The following is a 17,130-nucleotide window of genomic DNA, read 5'->3' on the forward strand; positions in this document are numbered from 1 at the left end:
GGACAAACACTATTCCTTCTCTGGTTTAAATGACCACATTTCTGTCATGTTCTCATCCCTCAGCCCTGAAGATCCACGTGTCGGAGGCCACGCGCTCGGTGCTGGACGACTTCAACTGTTTCCAGCTGGAGCTGAGAGGAGACGTGGAGATGAAGGGCAAAGGGAGGATGAAGACCTACTGGCTACTGGGGGAGAGCATCAACAACATGGCTTAGTAGAGAGAGAGAGAGAGAGAGAGAGAGAATTAGACATAGACAGTATTGGAAAGATGCCGTAGAAAAGAGAGGTAAGGCAAGGGAGGACTGAGGTAAAAGGAACAGACATGCATACAGATACACATAGGAATGGGGTGAAATAGAAATAAGCCACAAACAAATACTCCTGACAACCCCCTCCAGAATGATAGTCTCATCGACTCCGTCTCACTGCTCTTCAAGGGCATTCCTTGGCTCCTTTAGGTGGAAACGCTCTCTCTAGATTGACCTACTATGGTGCATAAGCTATCAACGTTGACCTTCCATGGACAGCTTTAGTCTTGTACCTCTCCAACCAAAGGAAAGCTATCACTGTTACACCGCCATGTGCCGAATGGTGAGGCCCCACCTCCTCCGATTGGCAAGGACGATGGGCATTTGCGAACATCTCCACCCAGTGTTCAAGAGTTGTAACTGTCGCTTTCAAGAACGAACATTTTGGGACAATCTTGTTGGACCTGTTGTTTATCGTGACGAGAGTAGTCCAATGTGTTATTTTGTGGTTATTTCACTTTGTGACTGACTTGGTGTTCTCTAACATGTAGAGGCCTTAGTGTTATGTGAAGCCTTCACAGGCTTTATTCTATTTGTTTCACGGTGGTGTTTGTTCTGTATCACAATATCAGTTTGTTCTATATCTATATAATTGAACATTAATCAAGTGGAGACCAGAGGGATATACTACGAATGTAGCTAGATGTACTCAGGCTTTTCTGAAATTACCTAACTTCATGAACTGCGCGTTCATGTCGCACATGGCTAGTCGAACTCCGAACTCTTCATTGAGACAATGCTGAAACATCAATCCGTGGGCGAGTCAGTGCCACATTTAAATTTTTGCCAAAATCAATTTACCTGCAAAATCAGCAGGCTATGGTGTGAAATGGGCAACTAGACGGTTTTTATATTTTTTACACATATTGTGTTTGTTTGTTTGTTTGTTTGTTTGTTGTGCTTATCAATGCACAAGTCCCATGATTCCCAACTCCTAAAAATATAAAAATAGTATTAAGTCATACGAAAGTTTTTCTGCACGTGAAGTTTCAAATGTGTTATTACTATTACTATTTTTAACACAAGAATTTGATTGGTCATTGGGCTCAAACACTTCATTCAATAGAAGTGGGACAAGCCCCGAGTTCGCCTGCCCGGGAGCAGGCTACTTCTGAAGGATTCGTTGCCATAGATATGTTACTGGCTAGAGCCATATTCGTGTCACCACTTATCCCGAGTTGACCAAAGTTACCTCAACTCCTCAAACCTGATTCATAGTGTAAGGCTCAGGTCCCCATAATAACACCAGTCCACAAAGTGTGCTCTACAGCCTGCCTGGCTAAGTGCTTTAGGAGGAAGTAGTGGAAGTAATCACCACCATGCCAATGCGGGCTATCTAATTGGACACTTATGGCTGTTAAGTTGTGAATTAGCATTCAACAGGGCATATGTATTCAACAGGACTGTTCAAAATCTTTTTGGTCATAAAAAAAACAATTCATTGCTTTAGTCTGCTCAAGATAAACTGCGATGACAAGGAAGAATGGAGAGTTAGATTTGGCCATAAATGACAACTTCTGGGTGAATTAATATTGTCGCAACCTGTTCTCAGAGCATTTAGATTTATTCTATACGTAAATCCAAGACACTCCATTTAGTATGAAATGTTACATAAGACAGATGGTCACTTATAGACAGATGGTTACTTATAACCAGCTAGCCCTCTCACATTAAGTTCTTAAATTCCAGACTCATTTTGAGTTTCAGATTTTCTAATGATCCTTTTTCCTTTACTTACAAGATGATGGCAAAATACCTTATATTTCACACACAAGGGTACAAAAGAATGAGGATGTCTTCACTTCACTTCTCTTACTGTTACTGAGGGGAAAAGTGAATATTTTCAGAATGGGAGTCCTACTAAATGACATACACAGTACATTGAAAAATATATACACTGAACAAAAAAATAAACGCAACATGTATAGTGTTGGTACCATGTTTCATGAGCTAAAATAAAAGATCCCCGACATTTTCCATACACACAAACATATTATTTCTCTCATATTTTGTGCACACATTTCTTTACATCCCTGTTGGTGAGCATTTTTCCTTTACCAAGATAATCTACCCACCTGACAGGTGTGGCCTGTCAAGAAGCTGATTAAACAACATGATCATTAGAGTTGCACCTTGTGCTGGGGACAATAAAAGGCCACTCTAAAATGTGCAGTTTTGTCACACAATGCCACAGATGTTTAAATTTTTGAGGGAGCAAGCAATTGGCATGCTGACTGCAGGAATTTCCACAAGAGCTGTTGCCAGAGAATTTAATGTTAATTTCTCTACCATAAGCCATCTCCAAAATCATTTTAGAGAATTTGGCAGTATGTCCAACTGGCCTCACACCCGCAGACCATGTGTGTGTCATGTGGGCGAGCAGTTTGCTGTTGTCAACATGTGAACAGAGTGCCCCATGGTGGCAGTGGAGTTATAGTATGGGCAGGCATAAGCTATGGACAACGAACACAATTACATTTTATCGATGTCAATTTGAATGCACAGAGATATCGTGCCAAGATCGTGAGGCCCATTGTCATGCCATTCATTTGCCGCCATCATCTCATGTTTCAGCATGATAATGCACGGCCCCATGTCGCAAAGATCTGTGCACAATTCCTGGAAGCTGAAAATGTCTCAGTTCTTCCATTGCCTTCATTCTCACCAAACATGTCACCCATTGTGCATCGACGTTTACGACAGCATGTTCCAGTACTCGCCAATATCCAGCAACTTCGCACAGCCATTGAAGAGGAGTGGGACAACATTCCACAGGCCACAATCAACAACCTGATCAACTCTATGCGAAGGAGATGTGTCGTGCTGCATGAGACAAATGGTCACACTAGATACTGACTGGTTTTCTGATCCACACCCCTACCTTTTTTTGAAGGTATCTGGGACCAACAGATGCATATCTGTATTCCCAGTCATGTGAAATCCATAGATTAGGGTCTAACAAATTTATTTTAACTTACTGATTTCCTTAAATGAACTGTAACTCGGTAAAATCTTTGAAATTCTTGCATGTTGCGTTGATATTTTTGTTCAGTATATTTAAAAAATCTCAAAGTTGACTCTCTGAGGATACTTCTTTGGCTTGTGATTTGCAAACATGTTACAACAAACTGTACTCTTTATCATTTTGTTCTCTGGTATTTTTGGGTGGTTCTGCTCAGTTGAAAGGGAACAACTGCACCACCTAGCTTATAAGTGGAGCATCACTGATAGGCAGTAGGCACCCATTTGCCAACCAGCACTATGGACCATGTGAATGTGCTCTCAGTTGAACGCCCCTAAACCTTAATCTTATCAGTGAGATTTTCCCCTTTCCAACTTAAGTCTAAATGTTTGATCATTTATCACCTAAGGCCAAAGCCAATACTCCTGAGATGATCAGGATTAGTAATGAGACGTGGTAAATGATAACAGGTCTGTGTAACGTCAGGGAGACAAGTTATTGATCAGCAGTAACTCACCCAATGTCAGGCTTAATCTGACAGGTAACCCAGCGTGCAAAACTGGTTTCAATGATGTCAGTATAATCTATTTTATGAGGTCATGGTCAGGTTGCATACTGGCTATTTTTAGCAACCAGAAAAAACATGTCTTTGTCTAGTTTTAATCTGACCAGATAACATCCAAAATATGTCTTTCCCATTGTTTTCTTGTTGTGAAAAATGTCTTTACCAGGTTGTAACAAAGAACAGTTGGTTGTAATGTTATTTTTTCTCAATCAGATCAGAAATGTACATCATTAAGATGATTCCAAGTCAGGTCCGTCTGCATACGGTATATGTCCACTATGAATGTACTCCCATGGGTTCTGTAAATGGATCTCTAATGCAGTAAAATGTATTGTGTTGTTTTGGTTGCTTTGTACTTTAGAGGAGCGGGTTGGTCTTTGTGTGTTACCATGTATTGTTTGGTGTGCTTTAAAATATGACATTGACATTGTTTTTGGGGTGAGAAAGAAATGTTCAGTTACATTGCCTGTCTTGTTTCTAGTCAGTTGAATGTGTTTATAAAAGCAGTTGAGAACCAAAATCTTCTGAGTTAATAGCAATGTGTTATTGTGCTTTATGTCATTTTAGCCGATGAATTTGCCATGTTTAGTTATTTAGACCTTACAAGTGGGGCAGTCTATGCATGCAATTGCATTTTGTATCATAGTAGGGCACAACAACCCACATACTTGTAGTCTAATCTACAGGTTACAAATGTCCATCGTAACAGTATATAATCTTGAAATAATGGGGATATAGAGTAACTACAAACAACACGTACAAACACAGTAAAAAAAACAGCTTAAAGACACTGACTGCTTTTATTTGTACTGTGTAGCAATTTGAAAAAAGTTAGTCACACAGCACTTAAATAATCGGCTGACAAGGCAGATACTTTCCCACAGATTTAACGATGAAACATGAAAGGAAAAGGAACCAAATGAGGAGTCTATTTCTCTCTGGCAAGTGAGCTGAATGTTCAGATTCTGTCCGTGTCAAGAGACCAGTCCCTGCATCGGTTTAGGAATCCAATGGAAGCAGGCCTAATGTGGTCTTAAGCGTCCAATCCAATGAAGGTCCCATCCAATTGGGAACTCTGACAGAGGCTGGAACAGTTGGCAGTCATGGCCAGACTGAGCTTGGGCTGTGGTTGACACAGCAGCCAGGGCATACCGGGGAAGAAGCTTCAGTCTAGCGATGGCAGGGGGTTAAAGTCATATCAACTGTAACAGACAGAGGCTCAGAGAAAAAACAAACATGCAAGCAGAACAAATGAGTTAGTGCCTCATTAAGGAATTAAGAAGAAGCTCAATACAGACTATCTGGTCTGGACATATTCTTCCTATGTGCAGGCTGTCATTTTTAACAAGAATTTGTTCTTAACTGACTTGCCTAGTTAAATAGGCGTCCCGTCAACGGGACAGTTGTAAATCATGCAGCGCCGTGTCACGATCGCAGATGTTAGTGAAACAAATGTCTGTACATGTAAGTGTCTTATATCGGCAGAAAGCTTATATTCTTGTAAATATAACTGCACTGTCAATTTACAGTAGCTATTACTGTGAGAAAATGCCATGCTATTGCGGTCTTCACTTGATTGACTAACTTTGTCAAATAAGCACCAATCGGGGTCAAACAAAGCTAGCTAGATAGCCAATGAACTGTGCTTTACAGGAGAATGCGTATATGTCGCAAAATGTTGCTGCTAACCTTGTGCGACAGCAAGCCTTTTTCTTTTGGACAAATATTACAAGAATATGGAGAGTTATGAAGTTATGAAAACTGGGTGTTTTGCAAATGTTCAACTTACAATATGGCTACTAATACTTGGAAAAGCTAAATCAAAGTCCAAGTTTACAGATTTGATGATATTCTTGCAGAAAAACGTAATGTAATTGTCTCCTTCACGATTTGCCCAAATGTACCTGGGTGACTTCACACTAAATGTCATGTAGCTTGCTCATAGTTGAAGTTATCCGTCTGAAACTTTGCAAATGCACTGCTGCTCGCTTATGGACACCATCGGAATTACAACCAGAGTGATGGCTAGATTTGGGACCTTTCGGTTGCATTTCAAAGATGGTGGTAGAAAAGAGAAAAAATGTTTTTATTTCATTGTGTTTTCTTCTACCAGGTCTATTGTGTTATTCTCCTACATTTAATTCACATTTCCAAACTTAAGCGTTTCCTTTCAAATGGTACAAAAAAATATGCCTATCCTTGCTTCAGGGCCCGAGCTACAGGCAGTTAGATTTGGGTATGTCATTTTAGGTGAAAATTGAAAACAAAAGGGGGCTATCCCTAAGAAGTTTTAAATTAGAGCAAATAAATCTAATTCACAAAAAATGTAAAGTGCCCTTAGAAAGGATTCGCAACCTTTGACTTTTTCCACATTTAGTCAAAATTGATTTAATTGTAATTGTTTTGTCACCAATCAAAACACATGTCAAATCAAATCAAATTTATTTATATAGCCCTTCGTACATCAACCGATATCTCAAAGTGCTGTACAGAAACCCAGCCTAAAACCCCAAACAGCAAGCAATGCAGGTGTAGAAGCACGGTGGTTAGGAAAAACTCCCTAGAAAGGCCAAAACCTAGGAAGAAACCTAGAGAGGAACCAGGCTATGTGGGGTGGCCAGTCCTCTTCTGGCTGTGCCGGGTAGAGATTATAACAGAACATGGCCAAGATGTTCAAATGTTAATAAATGACCAGCATGGTCGAATAATAATAAGGCAGAACAGTTGAAACTGGAGCAGCAGCACGGCCAGGTGGACTGGGGACAGCAAGGAGTCATCATGTCAGGTAGTCCTGGGGCATGGTCCTAGGGCTCAGGTCCTCCGAGAGAGAGAGAGAGAAGGAGAGAATTAGAGAATGCACACTTAGATTCGAGAGAGAGAAGGAGAGAATTAGAGAATGCACACTTAGATTCACACAGGACACCGAATTGGACAGGAGAAGTACTCCAGATATAACAAACTGACCCCAGCCCCCGACACAAACTACTGCAGCATAAATACTGGAGGCTGAGACAGGAGGGTCAGGAGACACTGAGGACACCCCGGACAGGGCCAAACAGGAAGGATATAACCCCACCCACTTTGCCAAAGCACAGCCCCCACACCACTAGAGGGATATCTTCAACCACCAACTTACCATCCTGAGACAAAGCTGAGTATAGCCCGCAAAGATCTCCGCCATGGCACAACCCAAGGGGGGGCGTCAAATCAGACAGGATGACCACATCAGTGAATCAACCCACTCAGGTGACGCACCCCTTCCAGGGACGGCATGAGAGAGCCCCAGTAAGCCAGTGACTCAGCCCCTGCAATAGGGTTAGAGGCAGAGAATCCCAGTGGAAAGAGGGGAACCGGCCAGGCAGAGACAGCAAGGATGGTTCGTTGCTCCAGAGCCTTTCCGTTCACCTTCACACTCCTGGGCCAGACTACACTCAATCATATGACCCACTGAAGAGATGAGTCTTCTGTAAAGACTTAAAGGTTGAGACCGAGTTTGCGTCTCTGACATGGGTAGGCAGACCGTTCCATAAAAATGGAGCTCTATAGCAGAAAGCCCTGCCTCCAGCTGTTTGCTTAGAAATTCTAGGGACAATTAGGAGGCCTGCGTCTTGTGACCGTAGCGTACGTGTAGGTATGTACGACAGGACCAAATCAGAGAGATAGGTAGGAGCAAGCCCATGTAATGCTTTGTAGGTTAGCAGTAAAACCTTGAAATCAGCCCTTGCTTTGACAGGAAGCCAGTGTAGGGAGGCTAGCACTGGAGTAATATGATCAAATGTTTTGGTTCTAGTCAGGATTCTAGCAGCCGTATTTAGCACTAACTGAAGTTTATTCAGTGCTTTATCCGGGTAGCCGGAAAGTAGAGCATTGCAGTAGTCTAACCTAGAAGTGACAAAAGCATGGATTAATTTTTCTGCATCATTTTTGGACAGAGTTTCTGATTTTTGCAATGTTACATAGATGGAAAAAAGCTGTCCTTGAAATGGTCTTGATATGTTCTTCAAAAGAGAGATCAGGGTCCAGAGTAACACCGAGGTCCTTCACAGTTTTATTTGAGACTACTGTACAACCATTAAGATTAATTGTCAGATTCAACAGAAGATCTCTTTGTATCTTGGGACCTAGAACAAGCATCTCTGTTTTGTCCGAGTTTAAGAGTAGAAAGTTTGCAGCCATCCACTTCCTTATGTCTGAAACACATGCTTCTAGCAAGGGCAATTTTGGGGCTTCACCATGTTTCATTGAAATGTACAGCTGTGTGTCATCCGCATAGCAGTGAAAGTTAACATTATGTTTTCGAATAACATCCCCAAGAGGTAAAATATATAGTGAAAACAATAGTGGTCCTAAAACGGAACCTTGAGGAACACCGAAATTTACAGGTGATTTGTCAGAGGACAAACCATTCACAGAAACAAACTGATATCTTTCCGACAGATAAGATCTAAACCAGGCCAGAACTTGTCCGTGTAGACCAATTTGGGTTTCCAATCTCTCCAAAAGAATGTGGTGACCGATGGTATCAAAAGCAGCACTAAGGTCTAGGAGCACGAGGACAGATGCAGAGCCTCGGTCCGATGCCATTAAAATGTCATTTACCACCTTCACAAGTGCCATCTCAGTGCTATGATGGGGTCTAAAACCAGACTGAAGCATTTCGTATACATTGTTTGTCTTCAGGAAGGCAGTGAGTTGCTGCGCAACAGCCTTTTCTAAGATTTTTGAGAGGAATGGAAGATTCGATATTGGCCGATAGTTTTTTATTTTCTGGGTCAAGGTTTGGCTTTTTCAAGAGAGGCTTTATTACTGCCACTTTTAGTGAGTTTGGTACACATCCGGTGGATAGAGAGCCGTTTATTATGTTCAACATAGGAGGACCAAGCACAGGAAGCAGCTCTTTCAGTAGTTTAGTTGGAATAGGGTCCAGTATGCAGCTTGATGTTGTGCACTTGAGTGAGGACCCAAAAGCGGTTTAACAAAATCAGAGTTCTTTAATGAGAACACAGGAAAGACATAGATCCTCTTCAGACGTTGATAATGGCAAAAATAGACAACCCGCAGAGAGGGCGACAAATGAAACATAAAGTCCCTCTGATAAATAACAAGAGAGTCCCCTTCTTAGCAGCAGAGGAGAATAGCTGGGTTAGCGGCGACAGGCTGCAGGTTTCTCTGGGTAGGCGCGGGTCATAGAGGAACAGTGGTACCTGATCTCACGTAGCATCAGATGAACTGGACACAGTGCAAACGAAAGACAGTTAGTAGTGTACAGGATGCACCTGCCAGGCAGATTCCGACAGGATAGGACAAGGATGAAGCAAACGAGATGATAGCTTGCTTCTGGCATGAGAAACTCAAACGAGAATCTGACACCAAAAGTAGCAGGAACAGAGAGAGAAATAGAGACCTAATCAGAGGGAAAAAGGGAACAGGTGGGGAAAGGGTGAACGAGGTAGTTAGAGGAGATGAGGAACAGCTGGAGAAGGAGAGAAAGAGAAGGTAACCTAATAAGACCAGCAGAGAGAGACAGAGTGAATAGAAAGAACAGGAACGAGACATAATAAGACATGACACTTGACGGTTTAGAGGCCATGATTATTTTCATCATTGTGTCAAGAGATATAGTACTAAAACACTTGAGCGTCTCTCTTGATCCTAGGTCCAGGCAGAGTTGTGCAGACTCAGGACAACTGGGCTTTGAAGGAATACGCAGATTTAAGGAGGAGTCTGTAATTTGCTTTCTAATAATCATAATTTTTTCCTCAAAGAAGTTCATGAATTTATCACTGCTAAAGTGAAAGTCATCCTCTCTTGGGGAATGCTGCTTTTTAGTTAGCTTTGCGACAGTATCAAAAAGGAATTTTGGATTGTTCTTATTCTCCTCAATTAAGTTAGAAAAATAGGATGATCGAGCAGCAGTAAGGGCTCTTCGGTACTGCACGGTACTGTCTTTCCAAGCTAGACGGAAGACTTCCAGTTTGGTGTGGCGCCATTTCCGTTCCAATTTTCTTGAAGCTTGCTTCAGAGCTCGGGTAGCTCAGGGAGCTAGTTTCTTATGAGAAATGTTTTTAGTTTTTAGGGGTGCAACTGCATCTAGGGTATTGCGCAAGGTTAAATTGAGTTCCTCAGTTAGGTGGTTAACTGATTTTTGTCCTCTGGCGTCATTGGGTAGACAGAGAGAATCTGGAAGGACATCAAGGAATATTTGTGTTGTCTGTGAATTTATAGCACGACTTTTCATGTTCCTTGTTTAGGGTCTGAGCAGATTATTTGTTGCAATTGCAAACGTAATAAAATGGTGGTCCGATGGTCCAGAATTATGAGGAAAAACATTAAGATCCACAACATTTATTCCATGGGACAAAACTAGGTCCAGCGTATGACTGTGACAGTGAGTGGGTCCAGAGACATGTTGGACAAAACCCACTGAGTCGATGATGGCTCCGAAAGCCTTTTGGAGTGGGTCTGTGGACTTTTCCATGTGAATATTAAAGTCACCAAAGATTAGAATATTATCTGCTATGACTACAAGGTCCGATAGGAATTCAGGGAACTCAGTGAGGAATGCTGTATATGGCCCAGGAGGCCTGTAAACAGTAGCTATAAAAAGTGATTGAGTAGGCTGCTAGAATAGAAATTTCATGACTAGCGGTTTTAACAGCAGAGTTCAAAATGGCATAAATCCTCTTCCAACGTTGTCAGCGGAACAAAAAGAACGTCAGTATAGTGCAGGATGCTCCTTTTTTTTTGCATAGAATTGAAACCTAATTTGCTAGTTAGGGCAGATAGAACAGCTGAAATGTTAAAAAGACCAGCAGAGAGAGAGAATGAAGAGAAAGGACAGGAACAGACATCAAGACATGACACGAAAACGTCATTTTTTTTTTTGTCAATTGGGATGCACGGGATGGGGATATGGTCACTAGTGTAGCCAGGAGGTGAGGCCTCATTTAACACAGTAAATTCATCAGGTTTAAGCCATGTTTCAGTCAGGCCAATCACATCAAGATTATGATCAGTGATTAGTTCATTGACTATAATTGCCTTTGAAGTAAGGGATCTAACATTAAGTAGCCCTATTTTGAGATGTGAGGTATCATGATCTCTTTCAATAATGACAGGAATGGAGGTGGTCTTTATCCTAGTGAGATTGCTAAGGCAAACACCGCCATGTTTAGTTTTGCCCAACCTAGGTGGAGGCACAGACATGGTCTCAATGGTGATAGCTGAGCTGACTACACTGACTGTGCTAGTGGCAGACTCCACTATGCTGGCAGGCTGGCTAACAGCCTGCTGCCTGGCCTGCACCCTATTTCATTGTGGAGCTAGAGGAGTTAGAGCCCTGTCTATGTTGGTAGATAAGATGAGAGCACCCCTCCAGCTTGGATGGAGTCCGTCACTCCTCAGCAGGTCAGGCTTGGTCCTGTTTGTGGGTGAGTCCCAGAAAGAGGGCCAATTATCTACAAATTGTAACTTTTTGGAGGGGCAGAAAACAGTTTTCAACCAGCGATTGAGTTGTGAGACTGCTGTAGAGCTCATCACTCCCCCTAACTGGGAGGGGGCCAGAGACAATTACTCGATGCAGACACATCTTTCTAGCTGATTTACACGCAGAAGCTATGTTGCGCTTGGTGATCTCTGACTGTTTCATCCTAACATTGTTGGTGCCGACGTGGATAACAATATCTATATACTCTCTATACTCGCCAGTTTTAGTGGAAAAAGTGGAAGAATTTTTTTTATTTTTTATTATTAAATTCATCCCCCTGAAATTAATCAATACATGCTCGAATCACCTTTGGCAAAAATCACAGCTGTCAGTCTTTCTAGGTATGTCTCTAAGAGCTTTACACACCTGTATTTAAAAAAATGTTTTTAACTCTGTTTATTAAGTTTTACACACACATACAAAACAACACAAAGCAATATAAATAATATACTTGAACTAGGAAAAAATACAAATAAAAATACAAATAAAAAAATTGCTTTAAAGATACTGTACTTTAGACAAGTTAAACACACCAGGGAGAAGGCTACAAAGGTTAAAGGGCAATCTATAGTACAGGGACAGAGCAAACATCTCACCATTGTTCCTGTAAACAGTCAAGGGATAAGGGTGGAGAAATGCAACCACTCACAGACAGTCATGGCCACAGACCGACCATCCACTGGACCAAAAAAAATAGAATGATTATTCATGTAGGCGTGAACAAAATGTAAAAATAACTGGGAAAAACAAGCTCACACTTCAGTCTCTGCCCGGGCAAGATGAACAAGGCATCCATGCGTCACAATCAATAAGCACATGGACCTTAATGCCCCCCCAGCAAAAACACAGAGAGAAGCTCCTCCAACCCTTAAGTCACAGGGGGGTCAAATACAGACTTATTTTAGTTTTAATTGGAATGCCATCAGAGGATGGACTGTTTAAAGTAAGACCGGAATGGAGCCCAAGCCTCATTAAACAGTTTGGGGTTCCCACGTGAATTTAATTTAATTTTTTCTAGTTTCAGAGAGCACAACACATCTCTCACCCAATATTTATAAGATGGGGTAGCTGCCGTCTTCCAGTTCTGTAGTATTAGCCGTCTAGCTAAAGGAGTTGTATAAGCAACAGTGTCCGACTGGATTCTTGATAGGGGGGTGCCCATGGGCAGTACTCCAAAAAGGTCTGTAAGGGGAGATGGATCTATAACAGTGTCATATATATCAGAAACATTTAAATATTAATTCCCAGAAACCTGACAGTTTATGACAGCCCCAAAACATATGCAACAGTGTGGCTGGTTCCATTTTTACATCTGACACAGGTAGGATCAAAATCAGAGACTATCCTTCCAAGTTTGGCCCCCGACGAGTGGATACGGTGAACCACCTTGAATTGAATGAGGCTGTGTCTAGTGCTAAAAGAGGACGAGTGCCCCCTGTGCAGCATAGATTCCCAGGCGTCTTCCCCAAGTTCCTCCCCCAAATCCTTTTCCCATCAAGTCTTTAAAGGCACCAAAGAAGGGTTCTGTAAGTCATGAATGATTGCATATACTGTACATCTGAAATTGCGCCCCTAGGAAGCTTGTTCAACTCCAAGATGCTCTCTATAGCTGTATTCGCAGGCCTATGGGGAAATCCAGGACACACCTGGATTTTATAACATTTGCCCATTATTCTTTATAAAATTCTTCAAGCTCTGTCAAGTCATTGCTAGACAGCCATTTTCAAGTCTTGTCATAGATTTTCAAGTAAAAACTATTATAACTAGGCCACTCAATGTCATCCTGGTAAGCAACTAGTGTATATTTGGTTTTGTAAATTTGTGTGAAGAGATCATAACTATGAACTAACGCATATGGAATCATGTAAGCAAAATGTGTTAAATCCAAATATATTTGAGATTCTTCAAATTAGCCACTCTTTGCCTTGATGGCAGTTTTGCATTCTCTCGACCAGGTTCATGAGGTAGTCACCTGAAATGCTTTTCTAAACAGTCTTGAAGGAGTTCCCACATTTGCTGAGCAGTTGTTAGCTGCTTTCCTTCACACTGCGGTCCAACTCATCCCAAACCATCTTAATTGGGTTGAGGTCAGGTGATTGCAGAGGCCAGGTCATCTGATGCAGCACTCCATTCTTATTGGTCAAATAGCCCTTACATAGCCTGAAGGTGTGTTTTGGGTCATTGCCATGTTGAAAAACAAATGACGCAAACCAGATGGGATGGGGTATCGCTGCTGAATGCTGTGGTAGCCATGCTGGTTAAGTGTGCCTTGAATAGTAAATAAATAATTGACAGTGTCACCAGCAAAGCACCCCCACCCCATCACACCTTCTCCATGCTTCACAGTGGGAGCCACACATGTGGAGATCATCCGTTCACCCACTCTGCGTAAGACACAGCGCTTGGATCCAAAAATCTCAAAATTGGACTCATCAGACCAAAGGACAGATTTCCACCGGTCTAATGTCCATTGCTCATGTTTCTTATTTTTGGTGTTCTTTAGTAGCAGTTTCTTTGCAGCAATTCATCCATGAAGGCCTGGTTCACACAGTTTCCTCTGAACAGTTGATGTTGAGATGTAGCTGTTACTATAAGGGCACAGGACGAGACCCAGATGCAAACACTGGAGGCAGTTGGTTCGAGTCTCTGATATTTATTATAATCCAAGGGACAGGCAAGAGAATGGTCGTGGACAGGCAAAAGATCATAAGGTCAGAGTCCAGGAGGTACAGAGTGGCTGGCAGGCTCGAGGTCAGGGCAGGTTCAGAGTCAAGGCAGGCAAGGATCAAAACCGGGAGGACTAGCAAAAACAGAGAAAAGGAAAAAGCATGCAGCTCGACAGGACTAGGCTGTCTCCAGCCGAATGCATACGCAGACTTAACACCCAGAGTTGTCTGTATTGCGGTACTGCCGGTCATTATGTGTCTACCTGTCTCTTCAAGAGACCTAGCTCTTTGGTAGGAATGAGTACTCTGGTGGGTCTTAAGGATAATTTTACTTCTCCCCCTACTTGCCCCCCCTCTCCATGCCACCCTGCGGTGGGGGAGACCAGTCCAAGACTCCGCAGGCACTCATCGACTCGGGGGCTGATGTGAGTCTTATGGGCATTACCCTGGCGTCAGTGCCGGGCATCCCCAGTCAACCCCTCTCCATTCCTATAGATGTTAGAGCACTGGACGGGCTCTCTCTAGGCCAGGTCACCCACCATACCACCCCCATCAACCTACAAGTGTCAGGGAACCAGAGCGAGACAATCCAATTCCGGCTAGTTGAGTCTCCGCAGGTTCCCGTGCTATTGGGATTCTCTTGGCTCCAATCCATCCATTAACTGGGCTACTGGTGCCATCATGCGCTGAAGCCCGTCCTGCCACACTCATTACATTTACATTACATTTAAGTAATTTGGCAGACGCTCTTATCCAGAGCGACTTACAAATTGGTGAATTCACCTTATGACATCCAGTGGAACAGCCACTTTACAATAGTGCATCTAAATAATTTAAGGGGGGGGGGAGAAGGATTACTTTATCCTATCCTAGGTATTCTTTAAAGAGGTGGGGTTTCAGGTGTCTCCGGAAGGTGGTGATTGACTCCGCTGTCCTGGCGTCGTGAGGGAGTTTGTTCCACCATTGGGGGGCCAGAGCAGCGAACAGTCTTGACTGGGCTGAGCGGGAACTGTACTTCCTCAGTGGTAGGGAGGCGAGCAGGCCAGAGGTGGATGAACGCAGTGCCCTTGTTTGGGTGTAGGGCCTGATCAGAGCCTGGAGGTACTGCGGTGCCGTTCCCCTCACAGCTCCGTAGGCAAGCACCATGGTCTTGTAGCGGATGCGAGCTTCAACTGGAAGCCAGTGGAGAGAGCGGAGGAGCGGGGTGACGTGAGAGAACTTGGGAAGGTTGAACACCAGACGGGCTGCGGCGTTCTGGATGAGTTGTAGGGGTTTAATGGCACAGGCAGGGAGCCCAGCCAACAGCGAGTTGCAGTAATCCAGACGGGAGATGACAAGTGCCTGGATTAGGACCTGCGCCGCTTCCTGTGTGAGGCAGGGTCGTACTCTGCGGATGTTGTAGAGCATGAACCTACAGGAACGGGCCACCGCCTTGATGTTAGTTGAGAACGACAGGGTGTTGTCCAGGATCACGCCAAGGTTCTTAGCGCTCTGGGAGGAGGACACAATGGAGTTGTCAACCGTGATGGCGAGATCATGGAACGGGCAGTCCTTCCCCGGGAGGAAGAGCAGCTCCGTCTTGCCGAGGTTCAGCTTGAGGTGGTGATCCGTCATCCACACTGATATGTCTGCCAGACATGCAGAGATGCGATTCGCCACCTGGTCATCAGAAGGGGGAAAGGAGAAGATTAATTGTGTGTCGTCTGCATAGCAATAATAGGAGAGACCATGTGAGGTTATGACAGAGCCAAGTGACTTGGTGTATAGCGAGAATAGGAGAGGGCCTAGAACAGAGCCCTGGGGGACACCAGTGGTGAGAGCGCGTGGCGAGGAGACAGATTCTCGACACGCCACCTGGTAGGAGCGACCTGTCAGGTAGGACGCAATCCAAGCGTGGGCCGCGCCGGAGATGCCCAACTCGGAGAGGATGGAGAGGAGGATCTGATAGTTCACAGTATCGAAGGCAGCCGATAGGTCTAGAAGGATGAGAGCAGAGGAGAGAGAGTTAGCTTTAGCAGTGCGGAGCACCACCGTGATACAGAGAAGAGCAGTCTCAGTTGAATGACTAGTCTTGAAACCTGACTGATTTGGATCAAGAAGGTCATTCTGAGAGAGATAGCGGGAGAGCTGGCCAAGGACGGCACGTTCAAGAGTTTTGGAGAGAAAAGAAAGAAGGGATACTGGTCTGTAGTTGTTGACATCGGAGGGATCGAGTGTAGGTTTTTTCAGAAGGGGTGCAACTCTCGCTCTCTTGAAGACGGAAGGGACGTAGCCAGCGGTCAGGGATGAGTTGATGAGCGAGGTGAGGTAAGGGAGAAGGTCTCCGGAAATGGTCTGGAGAAGAGAGGAGGGGATAGGGTCAAGCGGGCAGGTTGTTGGGCGGCCGGCCGTCACAAGAAGCGAGATTTCATTGCCTGCAGTCAGCTCTGCCTGCCTCGGGACGTCTTCCTGGGGGTTTGGAAATTGTCCGGACCTCTCCGCCAGCCCTGTAGAGTTTTTGGCTTATCAATCTAGAGTTATGGTTTCTCAATCCAAATGTGGACATTTTGATAATTTATGAAACTTGGTTGAATAGTTCTCTGTCTAACTGGTTATGTTTACAGATCGGACAGAATTGACAGATAGATGTTTCCATATTTACGAAGGACAATTTAAATGTGTCTGGATCTCTTGCTACCTCGGTCACTAAGCAGTTTGATTGTCTTGTTCTTAACGTGGGCCTTGGTCATAATAACCAGCTGAAACTAGTAGGGGTGTATCGCCCTCCCTCGTCTCCCTTAATTTTTCTGAATTGCTCTCCATGTATGGTCTGAATTACTGATTATGGGCGATTTATAATATTGATTGGAGGATGTCAGTGTCAGATACGCTAAAAAATATTTGCTCTGAGCTAAAACTGCCTCAGGTGATAACTGAGGCTACACTGCAGAATCCTAAACATCCATCGAAATCTACCTTAATGGATCTTATTTTGACGAATACTCCAAATAAATATACTGAACCAAAATATAAAATCACAACATCCAACAATTTCAAATATTTTACTGCGTTATGTAAGGAAATCAGTCAATTGAAATACATTCATTAGGCCCTAATCTATGGATTGCACATGACTGTGAATGGTCACAGATACCTTGAAAAAA

At 43.5% G+C, this 17,130-nt stretch overlaps 1 pseudogene; it reads left to right on the forward strand.

Moving 5' to 3' along the window:
* Positions 1–4,173, forward strand: part of LOC135549903 (atrial natriuretic peptide receptor 1-like) — a 128,390-nt pseudogene extending 124,217 nt beyond the window's left edge.
* Positions 4,174–17,130: the final 12,957 nt, after the last annotated feature.

This window comes from Oncorhynchus masou, chromosome 12, assembly GCF_036934945.1.
Source record: "Oncorhynchus masou masou isolate Uvic2021 chromosome 12, UVic_Omas_1.1, whole genome shotgun sequence".
NCBI lineage: Eukaryota > Metazoa > Chordata > Actinopteri > Salmoniformes > Salmonidae > Oncorhynchus > Oncorhynchus masou.